The 19957-nt window shown below is 45.1% G+C and overlaps 1 protein-coding gene across 1 annotated transcript in view; it reads right to left on the bottom strand.

Annotated features, from left to right (window-relative positions):
- The window catches only part of Wac (WW domain containing adaptor with coiled-coil), a 75385-nt gene extending 69071 nt beyond the window's left edge, over positions 1–6314 (bottom strand). Inside the window, exon 1 of the mRNA XM_048368025.1 lies at positions 6311–6314. The gene's annotated coding sequence lies outside the window, so the exon portion shown is untranslated. The remainder of the gene's footprint in view (positions 1–6310) is intronic.
- Positions 6315–19957: the final 13643 nt, after the last annotated feature.

The following is a 19957-nucleotide window of genomic DNA, read 5'->3' on the forward strand; positions in this document are numbered from 1 at the left end:
TGGTATCTTTAAGAAACTTCTGATTCAAGATCCAAACCAAAAGTGTGGCTCAAGTGTGGGGCGTGTGTGTGTGTGTGTGTGTGTGTGTGTGTGTGTGTGTATGTGTTTTCCAGTACTGGAGCTAAAGCTTATGATCTCTTGCTATCACTTTCCTCTTTTGCTCAAAGCTGGTACTCTACCACTTGAGCCAAAGCACTGCTTCCGGCTTTTGAGCAGTTAATTGGAGTTAAGAATCTCACAGACTTTTCTGCTCAGGTTGGCTGGGTCTTGAACTGCCATCATCAACTCTCAGCCTTTTGAATAGAATTACAAGTGTGAGCCATTGGGACCACTTTTGTTTTACTTTTGCTTTGGAATACACTATAAAATTCCTCCTTTCAGTCCAGACCTTTTTCCATGTGCAGATACCCAGGTATATATTATAGGGTACCCTGGGAGAATAGACATTAAGGCAGTATTTTTTTTTTCACAAAGGACTTTAATTTAAAGCAGTAGGAGTTCCCCCTCTAGAATGTGAAGTTCTGACTTTGGGTCATCTAATTCATAGTAAAGTAGCTATGACTGACTCTTCAGCCTCCAAATCAAATGTGCAAGATACATTCCCATGGGCGGGGAATGTGGCTTAGTGGTAGAGTGCTTGCCTAGCATGTATGAAGCCCTGAGTTTGATTCCTCAGCACCACATACACAGAAAAGGCCAGAAGTGGTGCTGTGGCTCAAGTGGTAGAGCGCCACCCTTGAGCAAAAAAGAAGCACAGAGACAGTGCCTAAGCCTGAGTTCTGGGACAGGCAAAAAACAAACAAAAAGATACATTTCCATATTCAGAGCCATTCCATTTATCAAGGTCCCATATGTCTCTAGCCTAAAAGGGAGTCCTAGCTAAATTAAGGGAGGGTAGTGAATTCCATCTGACTCTTCCACTGTTACCTACTCTCACAGACCCCTGCAGGCCCCCCACTCTCCCATCTGTTCCTCGCTGGCCCGTGGCCATCCCTGCCCCACCACCGTGCCAGTCCTGGCTCCATCTCAGCTACTGCTGACCTCCGGGAGGCAGAATGGACATTTGGCCATACTTCCTGGACAGGTTGGGAGGTAGGGAGTTGTATGGAGTGCCCTCCACCCCCACAGTGCAGTCAGGTTTGGCAGCCACAGTGCTGTGCTGAGCGGGTAGGGCATTCTGGAAGCTTTCTCACAGCCTGCATGGAGGGACTGGCGCGTCCCCTTCCAGTTCTACTGCATACCTGTGATTTCTCAAGACCCTCACCGCCCTTCTCCTGGGCTCGGTGTGGGGTTTATGGAAGATATTTATGATGAATATACATTAGAACTTGTCTGCCGGGGGCTGGGGATATGGCCTAGTGGCAAGAGCGCTTGCCTCGTATACATGAAGCCCTGGGTTCGATTCCCCAGCACCACATATATAGAAAATGGCCAGAAGTGGCGCTGTGGCTCAAGTGGCAGAGTGCTAGCCTTGAGCAAAAGGAAGCCAGGGACGGTGCTCAGACCCTGAGTCCAAGGCCCAGGACTGGCAAAAAAAAAAAAAGAACTTGTCTGCCTAGGACTAGCTTGATTTGTGCCTATGGTGCTGGCATAGTTATTTATAGCTCCTCATCTTACTTTCTGGTTGCCCATTTAAACAGTGAACTCTGTACAACACAATGTAGTTTACCAGTTTCCTTTTTTTTCTTCTTCTTTTTGTGCCACTCCTAGGAGTTGAATTCAGGGCCTAAGCACAGTGCCTGGGTCTTTTTTGGTAGAAGGCTCCCACTCTGTCACTTGAGCCATAGTTCCTCTGGCTTTTTTGGTGGTTCACTGGACATAAGAGTCTCAGGAACTTCCCTTCTGGAGCCCACTTGGAACCATGATCCTCAGATCTCAGCCTTTTGGGTAACTAGGTACATAGACATGACCCACTGATGCCTGGCCCTGTTTTCTTTCTAACTCTCCTCTCTCCCAACCTTGAGAATCTGTAGTTCGTTTCACCTCAGGAGAGCTCCTGGCTTTACCTTAATCTCCTTTTCTTTCTAAGCCAGTGTTTATGACACAAAAATGAAGGCTGTGACATTTTCACCATCAGGTTATTTGACACTAAAAATTCTAGATATGTGAAACTCCAAAAACGATTTCCTCTGGGTTTTGTTTTGTTTTGTTTTTGTTTTTTTTTAGAATGAGCCCTTCCTCGGATAAACAATGGGTGCTTCACTGTCTATGCTTACTGGGAACATAAATAGCTCTGGGATAAAAACAAATGGCCACTAATAAAAAACAAATTGCTTAGGACTCTAAAAGTTTATCCTGAGCCAGGTGCTGGTGGCTTATGCTTTTCATTCTAGCTACTCGGGAAGCTGAGATCTGAGGATTGTGCTTTGAAGCCAGCCCTTGGAGGAAAGTCCATGAGACCTTATCTCCAAGTAAATATCAAAAAAGCCAGAAATGAAACCATGGCTCGATTGACGGAGTTATAACCTAGAACACAAAAGCTCAGGGACGGCACCCAGGCCCCGAGTTCAAGCCCCAGCATCGCACCAACTCTGAGAACAGTATAGCTTACTATATGCTTAGCATGAATAAGGCCTTGGGTTCTATATCTAGCTTCTAAATAAGTGTGTGTGTGTGTGTGTGTGTGTGTGTGTGTGTGTGTGTGTCAATCCTGGGGTTTAAACTCAGGCCCTAGGCACTGTCGCTGAGCTTTTTGTGCTCAAGGCTAGCACTCTACCACTTAAGCCACAGCTTCACTTCAACCTTGTTGGGGGTTAATTGGACATAAAAGTCTCATGAATTTTCTCGCCCTGGCTGGCTTTGAACTGCAATTTTCATAAAGATGTTCCTGCTACCCTACTCCCCAGAAAGTGGGTACTGGGTCTCAGTCCTAAAAAGGGTACCTCTGTCAGACCCAAGTACAAGACGAGGGTATGAGGCTGACCTAGGGTTGAGTGTCAGGACTTTGCCCAAGTGCCCATCCTGATCATCTTCCTCACAAAGGCCCAGGACTTAGAAAGAACACAGAGAGAAGGGGAAGTTCTGTATTGTGTAAGATCACTCTGAAATCACTAAAATGATGTTTCTGACTTCCTATGGAGTAGGCCCACAAAATGGAAACTAAATAGAGTCATGGAAAAAAATAAGCAAATCAAGTTAAAAGTTAAACTTTTTGCGTACGTGTGTGGTAGCCTCAGACTGGCTTTGGCATGCCTAGAGACTCACATGGGCTTTATATTGGTGATGACGATGATGACAGTGGTAGTGGCGGTGGTGACAGAAATGATGATGGCTAATCTTTATTAACGATTGCTATGTGCCTGGCTCTGTTCCCAGGGCTTTCCGTGTTATTGGTGTGCGTGTGTGTGGTGTGTGCTGGTCCTGGGGCTTGAACTTGCCTGAACATTATCCCTGAGCTTTGTGTTTTATTTTGCGTTAAAGACACCTGTAGTAGCTTCTGGAAGAATGAACATCTTTCTGTGCCTCCTGATTAAATCAGTGACAAAAGGAGCCCTGGGCAGTGGACTGTCACACGGGAGCTAAGTGTTTGCAGGGGACTTCTGTAAATGTATCTCACTTTGCCAACTGCAGATGCCTTGGCAGCCTGTCCCTGGTTGCCCTGTCTTCGCAGAAGGATATGAGCAGGGGAGGAAGGCCGGGTTGGGCCCCAAGGTGAAGACTTAACCTGACTTCATCACATCCCTACTTTACAGAAAGGCAGCTGAGCCGGGTGCCAGTGGTTCACATCTGTAATCCTAGCTACTCAGGAGGCCGAGATCTGAGGATCATGGTTCAAAGCCAGCCCAAGCAGGAAATTCCATGAGACTCTCATCTCCAATAAACCACTCAGAAAACCACAAGTGGTGGGAAGATGGCATGATCTGGAAATGTGGGTTGCATACGACAGATGCAATCAGTTTTCTCAAAATTAAATCTAGACCTATAATCACTGGCTTGGGTATCAGGGTACTTCAGCCAGTCACTGTTACACACTTCTCTGTAGGAGAAAACGGTTGTCCTCGTGGAATATATTGTCCCAGTCAGCACCAGTGGCTGGTGACTCACACCTGTAATCCTAGCTGCTCTGGAGGTTCACGATTGAAGCCGACGCAGGCAGGAAAGTCTACAAGACTCCATCTGCAAAATACACAGCAAAAAGCACGACTGAAGGTGTGGCTCAAGTGGTAGAGCACCAGCTGAGCAAGCGAGCAATCAGAGCAAGCGCTAGGGCCCGAGTTCAAACCTCAGTAGCTGGAAAAAGAAAAAGAAATCCCCAATCCAAATCTAGAATGAAGAGCCAGTGATTTGGGGTTGGTCAGTGTGGACAGCTTGGGAAACTTTCTCCATCCACAACCCCTTCTACCATTTGGATTCCTGGCCTACTGTATCCCAATTATGGGGAAAACAGCAACCCTGGTCAGAAAATATGCTGAATGCACCAATTCAAGGTGTGTCCAGCTGGAACCGGAAAGGAGCCGCCTGCCAACAGATCATTCTCTCCTCCAGAGCCACCTGCTTAGGGTGACGGGATACTCTGGTAAGATCAAGGAATCCTGGGGGCCTGTCGGCTCCCTTTTTCTCGGTCAGTGGTAATGTTATGTAGGAGACCATCATAGAATATAAACCAGCTTCAAGTCCAGCGAGCGCTGCATCAGCATGGCGACAGTGAAAGACACCAGAATGAACGCCTGCTCCGGAGGAAGCGAAGCATCGCCCCCTCCTGAGGGAAGCCATCCAACGCAATCAACCTGCCACCTGGCGGCTGGCTCCTCCCCGCGTTGGCTCCTCTAAATTGCATACTCAGTCCCTTGGTGTGCCACTCAGCTGAGCAGGCCAAGGCGTGCTAACTCAAGTCACTGTCTCAGCGGGAGGCCTGCGGTAGCTTCCCAAATGCTCAGCCTGTGTTGTCTTTTTCCTCCTCTTCCTCCTCCTCCTCCTCTTCCTCCCCCTCCCCAATCCCTTCTCTTCCTCCTCCTTTCCTCTGTTTCCTTCTCCCTACACCCTCCTCCTTCTCCTTTTCTTTTTTTTGTTTTGTTTTGTTTTGTTGTTTGGCCAGTCCTGGGGCTTGGACTCAGGGCCTGAGCACTGTCCCTGGCTTCTTTTTGCTCAAGGCTAGCACTCTGCCACTTGAGCCACAGCACCACTTCTGGCCATTTTCTGTATATGTGGTGCTGAGGAATTGAACCCAGGGCCTCATGTATACGAGGCAAGCACTCTTGCCACTAGGCCATATCCCCAGCCCCTCCTTCTCCTTTTCTTTCTCCACCTGCTCCTCCTCCTTTGTGCCAAGTGCTAGGGCTTGCACTCTGGGCTAGAGTGTTGTCCCTTAAAATTTCATTCAAAGCTGGGGCTCTCTACCAGTTGAACCATTGAGGCCACAGCTCCACTTTGGGCCTTCCGTTGGTTAATGGGATATAAGAGTCTCACAGAGGGCTGGGAATATGGCCTAGTGGTAGAGTGCTTGCCTTGCACACATGAAGCCTTGTGTTTGATTCCTCAGCACCAACATATATAGGAAAAAGCCAGAAATGGTGCTGTGGCTCAAGAGGTAGAGTGCTAGCCTTGAGCAAGAAGAAGCCAGGGACAGTGCTCAGGCCCTGAGTCCAAGCCCCAGGACTGGCCAAAAAAGAGTCTTACAGAATTTCCTGTCCAGGCTGACTATGAGTCTGGATCCTCCGATTTCAGCCTCCTGAGTAGGTAGAACTGTAGGCATGAAATACCCGTACTCAGCGTGAATGGTTTTGCTGGATTACTACATATTCGCCATTATGCTAGCACAACACATCGTTATATGGGGTTGAATACGATTATTATTTTTAATGTCTACTTCCAGCGTCTAGGGTCCTTATTTTTTATGAGCAAGCCCTGAACATTGTCTTGATTTGGAAATGGCTTGTATTCCTTAGTTTTTCTAAAACTCACAAATGCCGGGCTCGGGCAGCCTGGCGGTCCTGGCGGTCCTCACAGAGGGAGCTGGGCGGGAGCCAGCGGGAGCCTTCTGGCTGTCCTCATCGCTCTGTTCCCGGGAGAGGGAAGTCTTCAGAAGAGATTGTGCAAACACATATTTTTGTGATTCCTTCTGTTCTCTAATAGAATACATTGTTAAATAATATATTTCGTGTGTGTGTGTGTGTGTGTGTGTGTGTGTGTGTGTGTGCCAGTCCTGAGGCTTGAACTTAGGGCCCTAGCACTTGTCCCTGAGCTTCTTTTGCTCAAGGCTAGCACCCTACCATTTGAGCCACAGCGCCACTTCTGGGTTTTTTGATGCTTCATTGGAGATAAGTCTCACAGACTTTTCTGCCTGGCTGACTTTGAACAGTGATCCTCAGACCTCGGCCTCCAGAGTAGCTAGGATTACAGACTTTTGAGCCTGGGCCTGGAGTGCTGAGTGTCCACTTCCGAGCCTGTGCTCAGGGCAATTCAAGAGGCCTCCAAAATGCCACCAGGAAGAGCACAATCCTGGTTTGTAGCTCAACTCAGCCTTTTTTTTTTTTTTTTTCTGTGTGATTTAGGGAAAGTATTACATGGATAGCATTTTTTTTTTGGCCAGTCCTGGGGCTTGGACTCAGGGCCTGAGCACTGTCCCTGGCTTCTTTTTGCTCAAGGCTAGCACTCTGCCACTTGAGCCACAGTGCCACCTCTGGTCTTTTCTATATATGTGGTGCTGAGGAATCGAACCCAGGACTTCGTGTATAAGAGGGAAGCACTCTTGCCACTAGGCCATATTCCCAGCCCTAGGGAAAGTAATTTAGATGATTTGAGTACATTTCCATATTTAGAAAAGCAGAAAAATATTGCTGACAGTTAAAAGTTGTTGGGAATAGTAAATATAAATACTCATGTAATTGACTACACGTGGCTCATGCCTGTAATCTTAGCTACTTAGGAAGCTGAGATCTGACCATCGAAGTACAAAGCCTTCCAGGGCAGGAAAAGTCTTCTTCCTAAATGGCTATGTTTTTATATGATAAACTAATTTTATTATGAAACTCATGCTTCTTGTATAAAACCTGAAAAGAAAACAATATGAGATAGTAGGCTAAAAGAGAATTACTAACTTCTGATTCAAGCTTCTAAGCCCAGCTGCTCAGGAGGCTGAGGTCTGAGGATCACAGTTCAAAGCCAGCCCATGAGATTCTTATCTCCAATGAACCACCAGAAAACTGGAAGTGGAGCTGTGGCTCAAAGTGGCAGAGCACTAGCCTTGAGCAGAAAAGCTCAGAGACAGCGCCCAGGCCCTGAGTTCAATCCCCAGGACTGATTAAAAAGAAAAAAAAGTTTTGCCATTTTGAATGCCCATGTACCCACTTAAATTGCAAAAATCCTAATATTTGCAGTAAGTTATGCTCTAAACAGCTTGGGCTGAGAGTACTTGTGCACTTCTTGAACAAGCACTCTTTTAGAAGCCTTACTTCACCTCGTATGTTAGAAAGAGGTGCTATTTGGTGTTATCAGCAGTTGTTTTTGTTTTGGCTTCCTTGATTTCTAGGCAATCATTCATGCTGCAGAATCATTGCTAAGCAAGAGAAGCTATTAACATTATTTTTCTTATTTCTTTTTTTTTTTTTTTTTTTTTTTTTTTTTGGCCAGTCCTGGGCCTTGGACTCAGGGCCTGAGCACTGCCCCTGGCTTCTTTTTGCTCAAGGCTAGCACTCTGCCACTTGAGCCACAGCGCCACTTCTGGCCATTTTCTGTATATGTGGTGCTGGGGAATTGAACCCAGGGCCTCATGTATACGAGGCAAGCACTCTTGCCACTAGGCCATATCCCCAGCCCATTAACGTTATTTTTCAACAACGGGATTTTTTCTTAGTGCTAAAACGGCCATTAAGGAATTTGGGACATTATGGCTTTTGACATTTAAATGTTGGTTAATTTTATTTTATTTTTTTGCCACTTTATTGTCATGACCTGTAATCCATAAACTTTTTAAGGGCCTCAAATATATTTGTACTTCTAGGAACTCCCCTCAGCTCTGGGCCCTGATATGAACTGAAAAAACCTAGCCGGCCTGCGTCATCTTTCCTAACTGATAAGCAAATATGACCTCTTTTTGTTTCTTTTCGCATTGTTTTCTTTTTTAATTTCTGTGCTAGTTGTGGGACTTGAACTCAGGGCCTAGGCACTGTCCCCAAATGATCTTCATTTTGCTCAAGGCTAGAGTTCTACCACTTGGGCTACAGCTCCACATCCAGCTTTTTCTGAGTAGTTTATTGGAGATGAGAGTCCTACACACTTTCCTGCCCAGGCTGGCTTCAAACCACGATCCTCAGATTTCAGCCTCCTGAGTAGCTAGGATTATAGGTGCGAGCTACCGGTGCTGACGGGGGTGCCCGGTTTTTCACAAAGTCCTGTGGGGGATGCTGGGTGGGTGAAGCCTCACTAGCAAAGGCGTGGAGGTGGTGACATACAGGAGCTGTGGTGTAGCAAGAACAAAACGGCACATTTACCCAAGTACAGCCATATACAGGGAAGCTCCAATGGCGGCGCCAATCCCTCCCATGAATTGCCTTTTTGCATATGTGTGTGGTAGCCTCAGACTGGCCTTTGGTATGCACACTCAAGTAGGCTTTACATCTGTGGTGACAATGATGACAATGGTAGTGCTGATGGTGACAGAAATGATGGTGGCTAATATTTATTAACTATTGCTGTGTGCCTGGCTCTGTTCCCAGGGCTTCTGCTGCCAAGTAGTTGCTTAATGCCATGCTTACCTTTTTTTTTTGGCCAGTCCTGTTGCTTGAACTCAGGGCCTGAGCACTGTCCCTGGCTTCTTTTTGCTCAAGGCTAGCACTCTGCCACTTGAGCCACAGCGCCCCTTCGGGCTTTTTCTATATATGTGGTGCTGAGGAATCGAACCCAGGGCTTCATGTATGGGAGGCAAGCACTTTACCACTAGGCCATATTCCCAGTCCACCTGGATACTAATTTTCTTTAAAATAAACTGTCTACCTTCAAGTATTTTGTTGTAGCAACAGAAAATGGTCTAATATAAAGTATCTTTAGGAAAAGATGTACGTAGGAAAATCTTTCAAGATACCAGATAAGTGCGTAGAAGGCAGGCCACGAGGCACTCTGCTTGTGGAAGGGATCATTTAGAAATGGCGCCATGGCTCACGCGGTAGAGAGCTAGCCTTGAGCACAGGAGGCTCATGGACATTGCCCAAGCCCTGAGTTCAAGCCCCACAATCACCACCAAAAACAAAAAATCTCAAAAGATATCATTTATGACTGGTCACGGAGTACTTGAAGTCTGATTTGATAAATTATCAATTGAGGTAAACATCGTCTGCCATTCGTCGTTATTACCTTATACACATGGTTTATTCAGACTACAAGCCCAGCCGTCGATGTAACCAGGGAGCCTTCTGGCCATGAGAGCAGGCATCTCCCTGAGGCCCAGCCCCCCAACTCCCTCACCTCCAGGAATCCACCACAGACAAGGCTCTCTCACTTTCCTCTCTCCCAACTAGGGCTTCAGTTGCACTTGACAAATCCTTGCCCCCCTACCGTATGCTGGATGTGTGCGGAGAAAGAGGGAGGACAGGGGACTTTTATTCTGCTCCTTAATTTACCAGGCCTCAAAGGGACCCAGTGGAGCTTGTGAGAAGCAAGGCTCCGTGCAAGTCTCCAGATGGGGAAGGAGTTGCAGGCAGCGGAGAAGGGATATGGGAATGACAGCTGGAGAAAGATGCCAGCAGGCACGCGGCACCAAGAGAAGGCGGCAGAGGTTGGTGCTGCTTCCCCCAACTTGTTCTTCTTCTTCTTGCCCAACACTGAGGCCTAGCCATGTGTCTGACTTCTGTCACAGGACCAGAGACATCTCTGTGTTCGTCTACACATTTCTCTTTTGTCCGTGGATATCCATGCTTACTACCCAAGACAGAGCTTCCCCTCACCCACCCTGCCACGCCAGGAATATCCTTTAGAACTCTCGAGAGAGCGACAAATAGCCTTGTGTTAAGACACTGAAGTTCAAGGCATTATGGCAGAAGCTGTCTCTCTGGCTAAAGCGCAGCTCTCTGCCGGGAGTGTTCATGTTTGTACTTGAGGTAGCTGGAATTCCCCGCTCCCCTGAAGCATTCTGAGAGTTTTTCCAGTGATGGAGGAAAGAAGCCCTGAGCAAATTAAAAAAGCAAAACAAAAAACCTTCCCCATGCTAGGGATCCCGTGTACCTACAAGGCAAGTATACCACTGAACTACATCCCAGCCCCAAGAGATCTTAGGCTCCGGCTCGCAAGGCTGGTGGAATAAGACACAGCTGAGTTGAACTGAGTCATATAATCAAGATGGAACATTTTGTTTTATCTCCATTTTCCCCATTGATGACTTTTGCGTATATAACATAAGAAAACATGCAGTTGAGTCGATCGGGCCTGTCATCCTAGCTACGCAGGGGAGCTGAGAGCTGGGGAATCAAAGTAGTTCAAAACCACCCAGGACACACAATTCTGAGACTCTAAGCTACAATTAACCACTAAAAAGCCAGAAGTGGAGCAATGTCCCACATAATAGAGTGACATCAGTGAGCCAGAGACAGCGTGTGTCTTGGAGTTTAAGTCTTAGTACTGGCACGGGTGGGAAAACAATTAAAAGCCAGAAAGGGATCTACAAATACATTTACATACAGGTTGACTTAGAATGATGTCACCAGGATAGGAAAGAAGAGGGATTCGCAGGTAGTAGAATTAAGTATAAACCTTGGATTTGCATTTATTTGATGTTTTCCAAACTCATCTAGATGAACATTCAACATTGAGAGATTAGTACAACAACACAGCAAGGTTTTTTTGTTTTTGGTTTTGTCTTGGTGCTGGTCCTGAGGCTTGAGCTCAGGGCTTGGGCATGGTCCTTGAGCTTCTTTACTCACTGTATCACTTGAGCCACGGCTCCGTTTCTGGCTTTTTGCTAGTAAATTGGAGATAGGGATCTTATGGACTGTCCTGCTCTCAATCCTGAAATCTCAGCGAAATCTGTAGCTAGGATTACAGGCATGAGCCCCTGGCACCCCACAAAGCAAGTTATTTTTAAGGGACATGTAGAGAGTGGGAATGTTGTCTTAGATTAAAAACAAATCCAGTCTCTTCACTCATCACTATTGTGTGTACCTGGTCCAGCTCACATTCCAAGCAAATGTGGGTTCCATCATCACATTAAAAATACTAGAACTGCAAACAGCAATCTTTTGTTTGATGGAGTCAGAAGTACTTAATCTAGATTTTGAAACATAGGAAGATTTCCCTCTGAGTTTTATATTTGAAAGGAGTATGTATTGTTTTCCAACAGCCATATAGTATTTCTATATTTACATCAAAGTTAGGAAATACCTTTCTTTCTACTTTGTCTTCCGTTTTGTGGGCTAACTTTAGAAAAATCAAGCCAGGTAACTACTAGAATGTTGTCAGCCTTGGAATGTGCTTCTCCTTGGTTTTCTGATCACATCCTGGTTCAGAAGGTTGACAGGACTTCCTTTCCTGAGATGCACATGAAAAACTCTTCCCAAGTCAGCCACCAGTGGTGACTCACGCCTGTAATCTCAGCTACTCAGAAAACTGAGGTCTGGGAATCAAGGCTTGAAACCAGCCAGGGCAGGAAAGTCCTGGTGACTCTTATCTCCGGTGAACCATCCAGAAGCCAGCAATGGGAAGTATGGCTGAAATGGTAGTGTCGGCCTTGGGCTAAAAAGCTAATCCAGGCCCTGAGTTCAAGCCCCAGGGCAAACACAAAACCTACAATCAAACCAAACCCTTCTCAATCCCAGAGGAGAATTTCAAGAACTTTAGGTATTCTGCAGGAAACTGAGACTTCAGTGTCCTTCCTTCTGCCTTGGCTACCACTCACCCTCAGCCTTGCGAGAATAGCTTTGCTTTGGAATACTTCCTGTAAAATCAGAGTTCTTTTACTAAAGTTGAACCAACCTGTGGAATTTATTTTAGAAAAGTCTTCATTTTGGAAAACTCTCAGCTTTCTGTTTGAACTCTAAACACAAGCTGGGGAAAGGCAGCAGGGTTAGATTGCACCCTGTGTTTCACTGACCTGTTAAATATAATAAACATTTATTATGAAAAGAGCTAGTTAGAATATGACCAAAGGATGGGAAATACGAGCACTTTTTTTTTCGGGGGTGGGGGGTGGTGGTGCCAGGCCTGGAGCTTGACTCAGGGCCTGGGCACTCTCTCTTAGCTTTTTAGGTTCAAGGGTGGTACTCTACCACTTGAGCCACAGCTTTTCTCCTGATTTTTTGCTGGCTAATTGGATAGAATAGTCTCACGGAGTTTTCTCCCTGGGCTGACTTCAAACCACAGTCCTCAGATCTCAGTCTCCTGACTACAGGTATGAGACACCAATGCTTAGCACTAAGTATGGAACAAAGGAAAAAGTATACATTTTGCTGCTATACAGATATAAGGTTGACTCCCAGTTCTGTGGAGAAATGTGTGAAAGCACTCCACACAGTTCCCAGCACACATGGTCTTTCTATAAATCAGTGCCCATTAATAGAAAGGTAATGATCAGCTAGGCACCATTAGTTCACACCTGTAATCTGCGCTACTCAGGAGACCGAGATCTGAGGACGACAGTCGGAAGCCATCCTGAACAGGAAAATTCATGATTCAGTGCAGGTCCGGGGCTTGAACTCAGGGCCTGGGTGCCGTCCCTGAGTTTCTTTTTGCTCAAGTCTGGCCCCCCACCATTTGAACCACAGCTTCACTTCTGGGTTTGTTTGTTTGTTTTGGTGGTTTTAGTGGAGATAAAAGTCTCTTGGACCCTCAGATCTTAGCTTCCTGAGTAGCTAGGATTATAGGTGTGAGCCATTGGTGCCTGGCTTCCATGAGATTCTTATATCTAACTGACCAGCAAAAACTGGAAATGAAAGTGTGCCCTAACTGGAAGAATATTATCCTTGAACAAAAAAGCCAACGGAGAGCACAAGACCCCGAGTTTAAGCCCCAGGACTGGCAAAGAAAGAAAGGGAGAAAACAAGATAGATAGATAATAGATCAGAAGAAAAGGATGTCTGCTCTCTCCACTCCTCTTCCATATAGTACTGGAATTCCTAGCTAGAGCAATAAGGCAACAGACAAAGATAAAGGAGATCCAAGTAGGAAAAGAAGTAAAATTCTCCCTCTTTGCAGGTGACATGATCCTGTAGTTCACAAACCACATAGATTCCTCTCCCCAAGTTACTTGAGCTGAGCTGAAACTTTAGCCAAGTGGCAGGGTATAAAATGAACCAACAAGGAAGTGGCACTGTGGTTCAAGTGCTAAAGTGAGCAAAAAGAGGCTCAAGGACAGTGCCCAGGCCCTGAGTTCAGGCCCCCCACCCCCCAAAAAAAACCCCAAACACAAAAATCAGTAGCTGCTCTGTATGCCAATGATGAGAAGATCAAGGCTGAAATTAGAAACGCAATTCCTTTTGTAATTTCTCAAAAAAAAAAAAACAACAACAACCTAGGAATTAACATAACCAAAGATGTGAAAGATTTCTACAAGGAGACTTTTTAAAACTTTATGAAAGGAAATTAAAACAGATTTACGGAAGTAGAAAAACTTTGAAGGATCCTGGGTTGAAAGGATTAGCCTTAGGAAAATGCCAATACCGCCCAAAGCTATCCACAAATTCAACGCAATACCCACCAAAATCCCAACATTCTTCAGCCATATAGAAGAATCAATCAAAAAATTCATAGAATATGAGGCTCTTTGATAAGAGAGCCAAAAACACAGAATGGAAGGAAGAGCTTCTTCAACAAATGGTGCTGGCAAAATTGGCTATATATGTGCAGAAAACTGAAGCTAGATCCTTATATATCACCATGCACCAGAATCAACTCCAAATAGATCAAGACCTCAATATAGGACCAGCTAGCCTGAAAACGTTACAGGAAGGGGGAGGGGAAACACTAAGGCTCCTTGGCACAGGTTGAAGCTTCCTAAGTAAAGATCCAGAATCACAACAAATCAAAGAAAGACTCCATCAATGGGAGTGTATCAAACTGAAGAGCTTCTGCATGGCAAATGACATAACTAGCAAGACAAATAGAAAGCCCACAGAATGGCATCAGACAAGGGCCTCATATCTAAAACCCTATACGCAGAACTCAAAAAAGTAAACCTCCCCAAAATAAATCCTCAAAGAAACAACTCAGTTAATAAATGGGCTAAAGACTTAAAGAGAGACTTTCCAAAGAAGAAATAAGAACGGCCAATAGACACATGAAGAGATGTTTGACATCTCTGGCCATAAAGGAAATGTAAAGGGCTGAGAATGTGGCTTAGTGGTCCAGTGCTTGCCTAGCATGCATGAAGCCCTGGGTTTGGCTCTACAGTACCACAGAAACAGAAAAAAGTGGAAATGGTGCTGTGGTTCAAATGGTAGAGTGCTAGCTTTGAGCAAAAGAAGCTTAGGGACAGTGCCCAGGCCCTGAGTCCAAGCCCCAGGAATGACAAAAAGAAGAAAAGAAGAAAGAAAGAAATGCAAAGCAAACCAACATTGAGATTCCACCTCAGACACCTCTTAGAGTGGCCATTATCAAGAAAACTAACCATAGGAGATACTGGCAGGGATGTAGCCAAAAGGGAATGATACTACACTGTTGGTGGGAGTGTAAACGTATTCAATCACTCTGGAAAGCAGTGTGGAGGTTCCTCAAAAGACTAAGCACAGAGCTTTCCTCGGACCCAGCAATCCCACTTCTAGGTATCTATCCAATTGGTCACAAATCAGGCTACACTAACACTACCAGCATGACCATGTTCATTGCAGCCTTGTTTAGCATAGCTAAGATATGAAATCAACCCAGATGTCCCTCAGTAGATGAATGGATCAAGAAAATGTGAGACACACACACACACACACACACACGGAAGAATAACATCAGAAAGAGTAACATTCCTCTATTATTCATAGGGAAATGGAAAGACTTGGAAAAAATTATACTAAGCAAAGCAAGCCAGACCCAAAGAAGCATAGGTGCATGGTCTCTTCATTTGTCATAACTAGAATGTGCCTATAAATCTATAATTAATCCCCATGGACAGTAAAAGACAAATGATTATACCTGGATATAGTTAATTAAACAGCAGTCTAAACATTCGCACAGTGAGAACAAAGGAGGATATTCTTAGGAGAGGATCACAAGATCTCAATAACTATGTGCAAATGACCAAATAAAATGATGCTTATTGAAATGAACTCCAAGAAATGGGAGTAGGACGTTATTTATTACATTGTTGTGGTTTCTTTTTTTCTTCTTTCCCTTTTGCCTTTCGTTAATTCCCTTCTGTTGCTGCTCTTGATTTTTGTACCCTTTCTCTTGTGTATAAGTTTTTCTTATTTGGGGAGGGGAAGGAGAAGCACAGAAATGGTCGGACAAAGGCTGAACCAATTCAGCAGTGAAACCCACTAGACACCATGTTGGAAATGAACTATACAACCTTGTGGGGAGGGAAGTTGGGAGGGGGAAACCTGGGAAAGGATGAGGGAGAGGATATACTCATTACCTGAATCCCTCTGTATATCTCCTTTACAATAAAATTTAAAAACAATGAAAGGAAGGAGGGAGGGAGGGAGGGAGGGAGGGAGGGAGGAAGGAAAGAAGGAAGGAAGGAAGGAGGAAGGAAGGAAGGAAGGAAGGAGGAAGGAAGGAAGGAAGGAAGGAGGAAGGAAGGAGGAAGGAAGGAAGGAAGGAAGGAAGGAAGGAAGGAAGGAAGGAAGGAAGGAAGGAAGGAAGGAAGGAAGGAAGGAAGGAAGGAAAGATAATGGACTCTTTCTCCTATGTTAGATTTGGACAGAGTCTCAGCTAAAATAAAACCAGATTTGAGGAAAATACTGAATGAAAAGAAAGAGAAGACCGAAAAGCAAGAACTAAATTCATGGAGTGTAGAAGAGTTTTTTTTTCAGGGCGTATCGCATTCTGCCTGGGAAGAGGTTTATACGAAGGTTCACCCGGTGAAAAGGCAGAGCGGGTCTTGAGGCTGCCAGAGCCCCCACGCTCTGCCAGCGGCCCCTTCCGAGCCCCGGCCTGGGCCACGCGCCCACCGGACCGGAGCCCTGCCAGCCGTGCGGTCTGCTGTGGGCTCCTTCCAGAGGCGGAGCTGTTCCGATCACACAGCCTCTGACCGAGGAAAAAAGAATTTCACGTATGCACGCGCACACACACGCACACACGCGCGCGGAGCAGAAGGTAGCCGCAGTCCTAGCCCTGACACGTTCCGGTGTGGTCAGCGATGGCCTCAGGGGTCCAGGTCTCAGGATGCCTCGGGTGGGCCTCACTCGTGCTTGGCAGGCCCTGCGCCCTCTGTCTGCGGCGTCCTGGTTTCCAAGATGGCTGCAATACACGTGTAGTAGAGAATGGATCAGGGCTATGGACATGGATGCTAAAGACAGGCTGGGACAACAAACTTGGGTTGTTTGTGTTTTTTTTTCTGATTTAAACTAATTTATGGCCCCAAGTAAGTAGTCAGGGCTTTACAAGACCTTTTCTTTGAATTGAAGTCTGGATTTATTAATTTTGATGTTACCAGGGTCTAGAACTCAGGACTTTGAGCTTTCAAGGCAGACACTCAACAAAGTGAGCTAAATCTCCAGCCCTGTGGTATTTTTTACTCTTATTTTTTTTAGTTACTGGGGTTTGAACTCAGAGCCTTGCACTTGCCTGGCTGGCATTCTACCACTTGAGCCATACCCCCAGTAATTGTTTTTATTGGTTGTGGGGCTTGAACTCAGCGCCTGGATGCTGTCCTTGAGCCTCTCTCCGTGCTCAAGGTTAGCACTCTACCACTTGAGCCACAGCGCCACTTCCAGTTTTTTGATAGTTAATTGGAGATAAGAGTCTCATAGGGCCAGGAGTTTGGCCTAGTGGCAAAGTGCTTGCCTAGCATGCAGGAAGCCCTGGGTTCTATTCCTTGGTACCACATACACAGAAAAAGCTGGAAGTGGCGCTGTGGCTCAAGAGGTAGAGTGCTAGCCTTGAGCAAAAAGAAGCCAGGGACAGTGCTCAGACCCTGTGTTCAAGCCCCAGGCCTCGTTAAAAAAAAAAAAAAAATGAGTCTCACAGACTTTCCAGCCCGGGATGACTTTGAACTGTGATCCTCAGATCTCAGTCTCCTGAATAGCTAGGGTTACAGGGATGAGCCACTGGGGCCTGGCTATGAAAGCACTTCTTAAACACTTGCATCTGAAGATTTCTTCAGTCTTTGGGAATTAGGGTTTTTCAGTTTCTGGGCTAATGATAAGCTAATACATGAAAAAGAAACAAATAGATAAGACATAAAAATCAAAAGTACTTGATGTTTAAGCCTAAAACTAGAAACACTACTGTAGAATACAAGAGACAGTCAACGTCAGAAGATATGTAGCTAACTAAATTGTGTAATGAATCCTCTTTTGAATAACTCCAAGGGCGTAAAAAGATACACTGGAGCCAGTTGAAACAGTCATTTTTGTTTCTAAATAGAGGGCATTGACCAAATGTTTGCCTTTTGTATGAGGTCTCTTGAAAGGGGCTATTTTTTCTTTAATTTTACATCAGATCTAGCAGTTAGGGACACTCTATTTGGAGTGGGCCCCCAAATAAGGTCTAGTTTAGTCCTGTCAGAAGGTGGATTTCATAATCCAAGGCTTCTCCCGTGTCTCCTTCGCTGGGCTTTGCTTGATTTCGTGGACGATTTGTGCAACTGTGGCCTTGCTTCTTTTCACTGGTTCAGTGGGCACCCAGAGCATTATAGGAAGAAGTGCATTAGTAGAACTCTCATCGTTATGGAAGAACTTGATCAAGAGCCCTGAGGCCCTGTGGGAATAAGAAATACCATCATGGGTCACATGTTATCTGCTAGAAGGGTCTTGTTGTTGTTGTTGTTAGAAAAAGTTCTTCAAGTACTTTGCACAAAGGGGTTTGAATTGAACATGTCAGTTTATTTTTTTTTCTCAAATTTTTATTATCAAACTGATGTACAGAGAGGTTACAGTTTCATACGTTGGGCATTGGATACATTTCTTGTACTGTTTGTTACCTTGTCCCTCATGCCCCCCTCCCTCCCCCCTGAACATGTCAGTTTATGAGTATAATGCATCTTGATGAGTGTCAGCTAGTCATGAATGGTTCCTCAAAAGCTCTTGCCTTTGCCAGGTGCTAGTGGCTCAAGCCAGCAATTTTAATTCCTTAGGAGACTGAGATCTGAGGATCGTGGTTCAAAGCCATTCAGGGAAGGAAAGTCCTTGACATTCTTATCTCCAGTTATTCATCAGAAAGCCAGAAATGGAGCTTGTGGATCAAAGTGGTAGAGTGCTAGCATTGAGGAAAAAACAGCTCACAGAAAATGCCCAGGTCCTGAGTTCAAGCCCCAGGACTGGCACAAAACAAGCAAGCAAATGCAGACCTCTCATCTTTAATTACATTTTGGAAGAGCTGTCATGAACGATTCCATCTGGCTTCTGGCAATTTCCCTTCTTATCAGAAGAACTTTCCTCTACCTTGTCTCTGAATACTTTTCTCTGAAGATCTTACCAATTATCCAATCAGTAGTTTGATTTTTTTTTTTTTTTTTTGCCAGTCCTGGGGCTTGGACTGAGTGAGTGCCGGAGCACTGTCCCTGGCTTTAATTTGCTCAAGGCTAGCACTCCCAGTAGTTTGATTTTTAAGGGTCCCTACTCACTGAGATGAACTTTTCTCCAGAGGGTCCATGTCACTGGAAGAGAAATAATAGACACATCAGGTGCCGTCAGGGCAAACAAAACACTTTAGCCAAATTTAAGCAACTAAGAGGCTTAGAAAGATAGGTTTTCCTGGCATTTATTCTTTAATCTAATTTTGTTTGTTCTGTATGTTACATTCTAGTGTCTCAAAGAGTCTTGCTGGACACTTGGTGGCTCATACCTATCATCTTAACTCCTTAGGAGGCTGAGATCTGACTATCATGGTTCAAAGCCAGCCCAAGCAGGAAAAGTCTGTGAGATTCTTGTCTCCAATTAACCACAAATCCTGGAAGTGGAGGTGTGGCTCAAGTGCTGGAACACTAGCCTTGAACAAAATAAGCTCAGGACCAGCACCCAAGCCCCGAGTTTAAGCCTAAATACCAGCACACATACCAAAAAAAGAAAAAAAGGCTTCTCAGGGGCCTGGCCCCAGTGGCTCTCACCTATAAGCTTACTTACTCAGAAGGCTGAGATCGGAGGACAGCTATTCTAAGCCATTATGAGCAGGAGAGTTTATGAGACTCCGTATCTCCAATAAACTACCAAAAAAGCCAAAAGAAAAACTGTGGCAAAGAAGGTCTGTGGCTCAAGTGGTAGAGCACTAGCCTTGAGCATAAAGAAGCTCAAGGACAGCTCCCAGACCCTGAGGTCAAGCCCCAGGACTGGCAGGCACACGAAAGTATCTTTTCAGTCTACTATTGTTACAAGCTATACTTCTGCAGAACTTCAACAGGCAAGATTTAACCTTCATGAGAAAAGCCCAAAACAGAAAGGACAAAAGCAACTAGAAGAAAAGAAAAAAAAAAAACCAGCCCATTTTACATCTAAGTACTTGCTAGAATAACTTCCCATGAGGTCGATTTGCAGATGCTCTAGAGGACAAAAAGTGTAATGACAAAATCTTAGAATGGAATAGCAGTTTTGCAAAACAACATAGCAGTTGACAGAACTGTCTAGTTATTTCCATTGCATACAGCAATTTAGAAACATAATTATGATTGACAGTATTGCATAAGCACCAGCAAGCCCTCCTGTGGCAATCTGAAACACATGGAGACAAGCTTGCGAAAGCATCACTAACAATGTATTTGAGAGGACAGCAGTTTAATGAAGTGTTATCTTAAGCTTTGCATTCTAGAAGGCTTATGTATTTGGGGAATGTGAATATATTTGACATATAAAGGATCCAAGAACAATTTGTATCACAGCTACACAGATGCCCCATGGGCGTAGTAATTTAGCTTTTACCTTTGGAGTAACATTTTTAATCTCTTGTTAGG

This window comes from Perognathus longimembris, chromosome 18, assembly GCF_023159225.1.
Source record: "Perognathus longimembris pacificus isolate PPM17 chromosome 18, ASM2315922v1, whole genome shotgun sequence".
NCBI classification, from domain to species: Eukaryota; Metazoa; Chordata; class Mammalia; order Rodentia; family Heteromyidae; genus Perognathus; species Perognathus longimembris.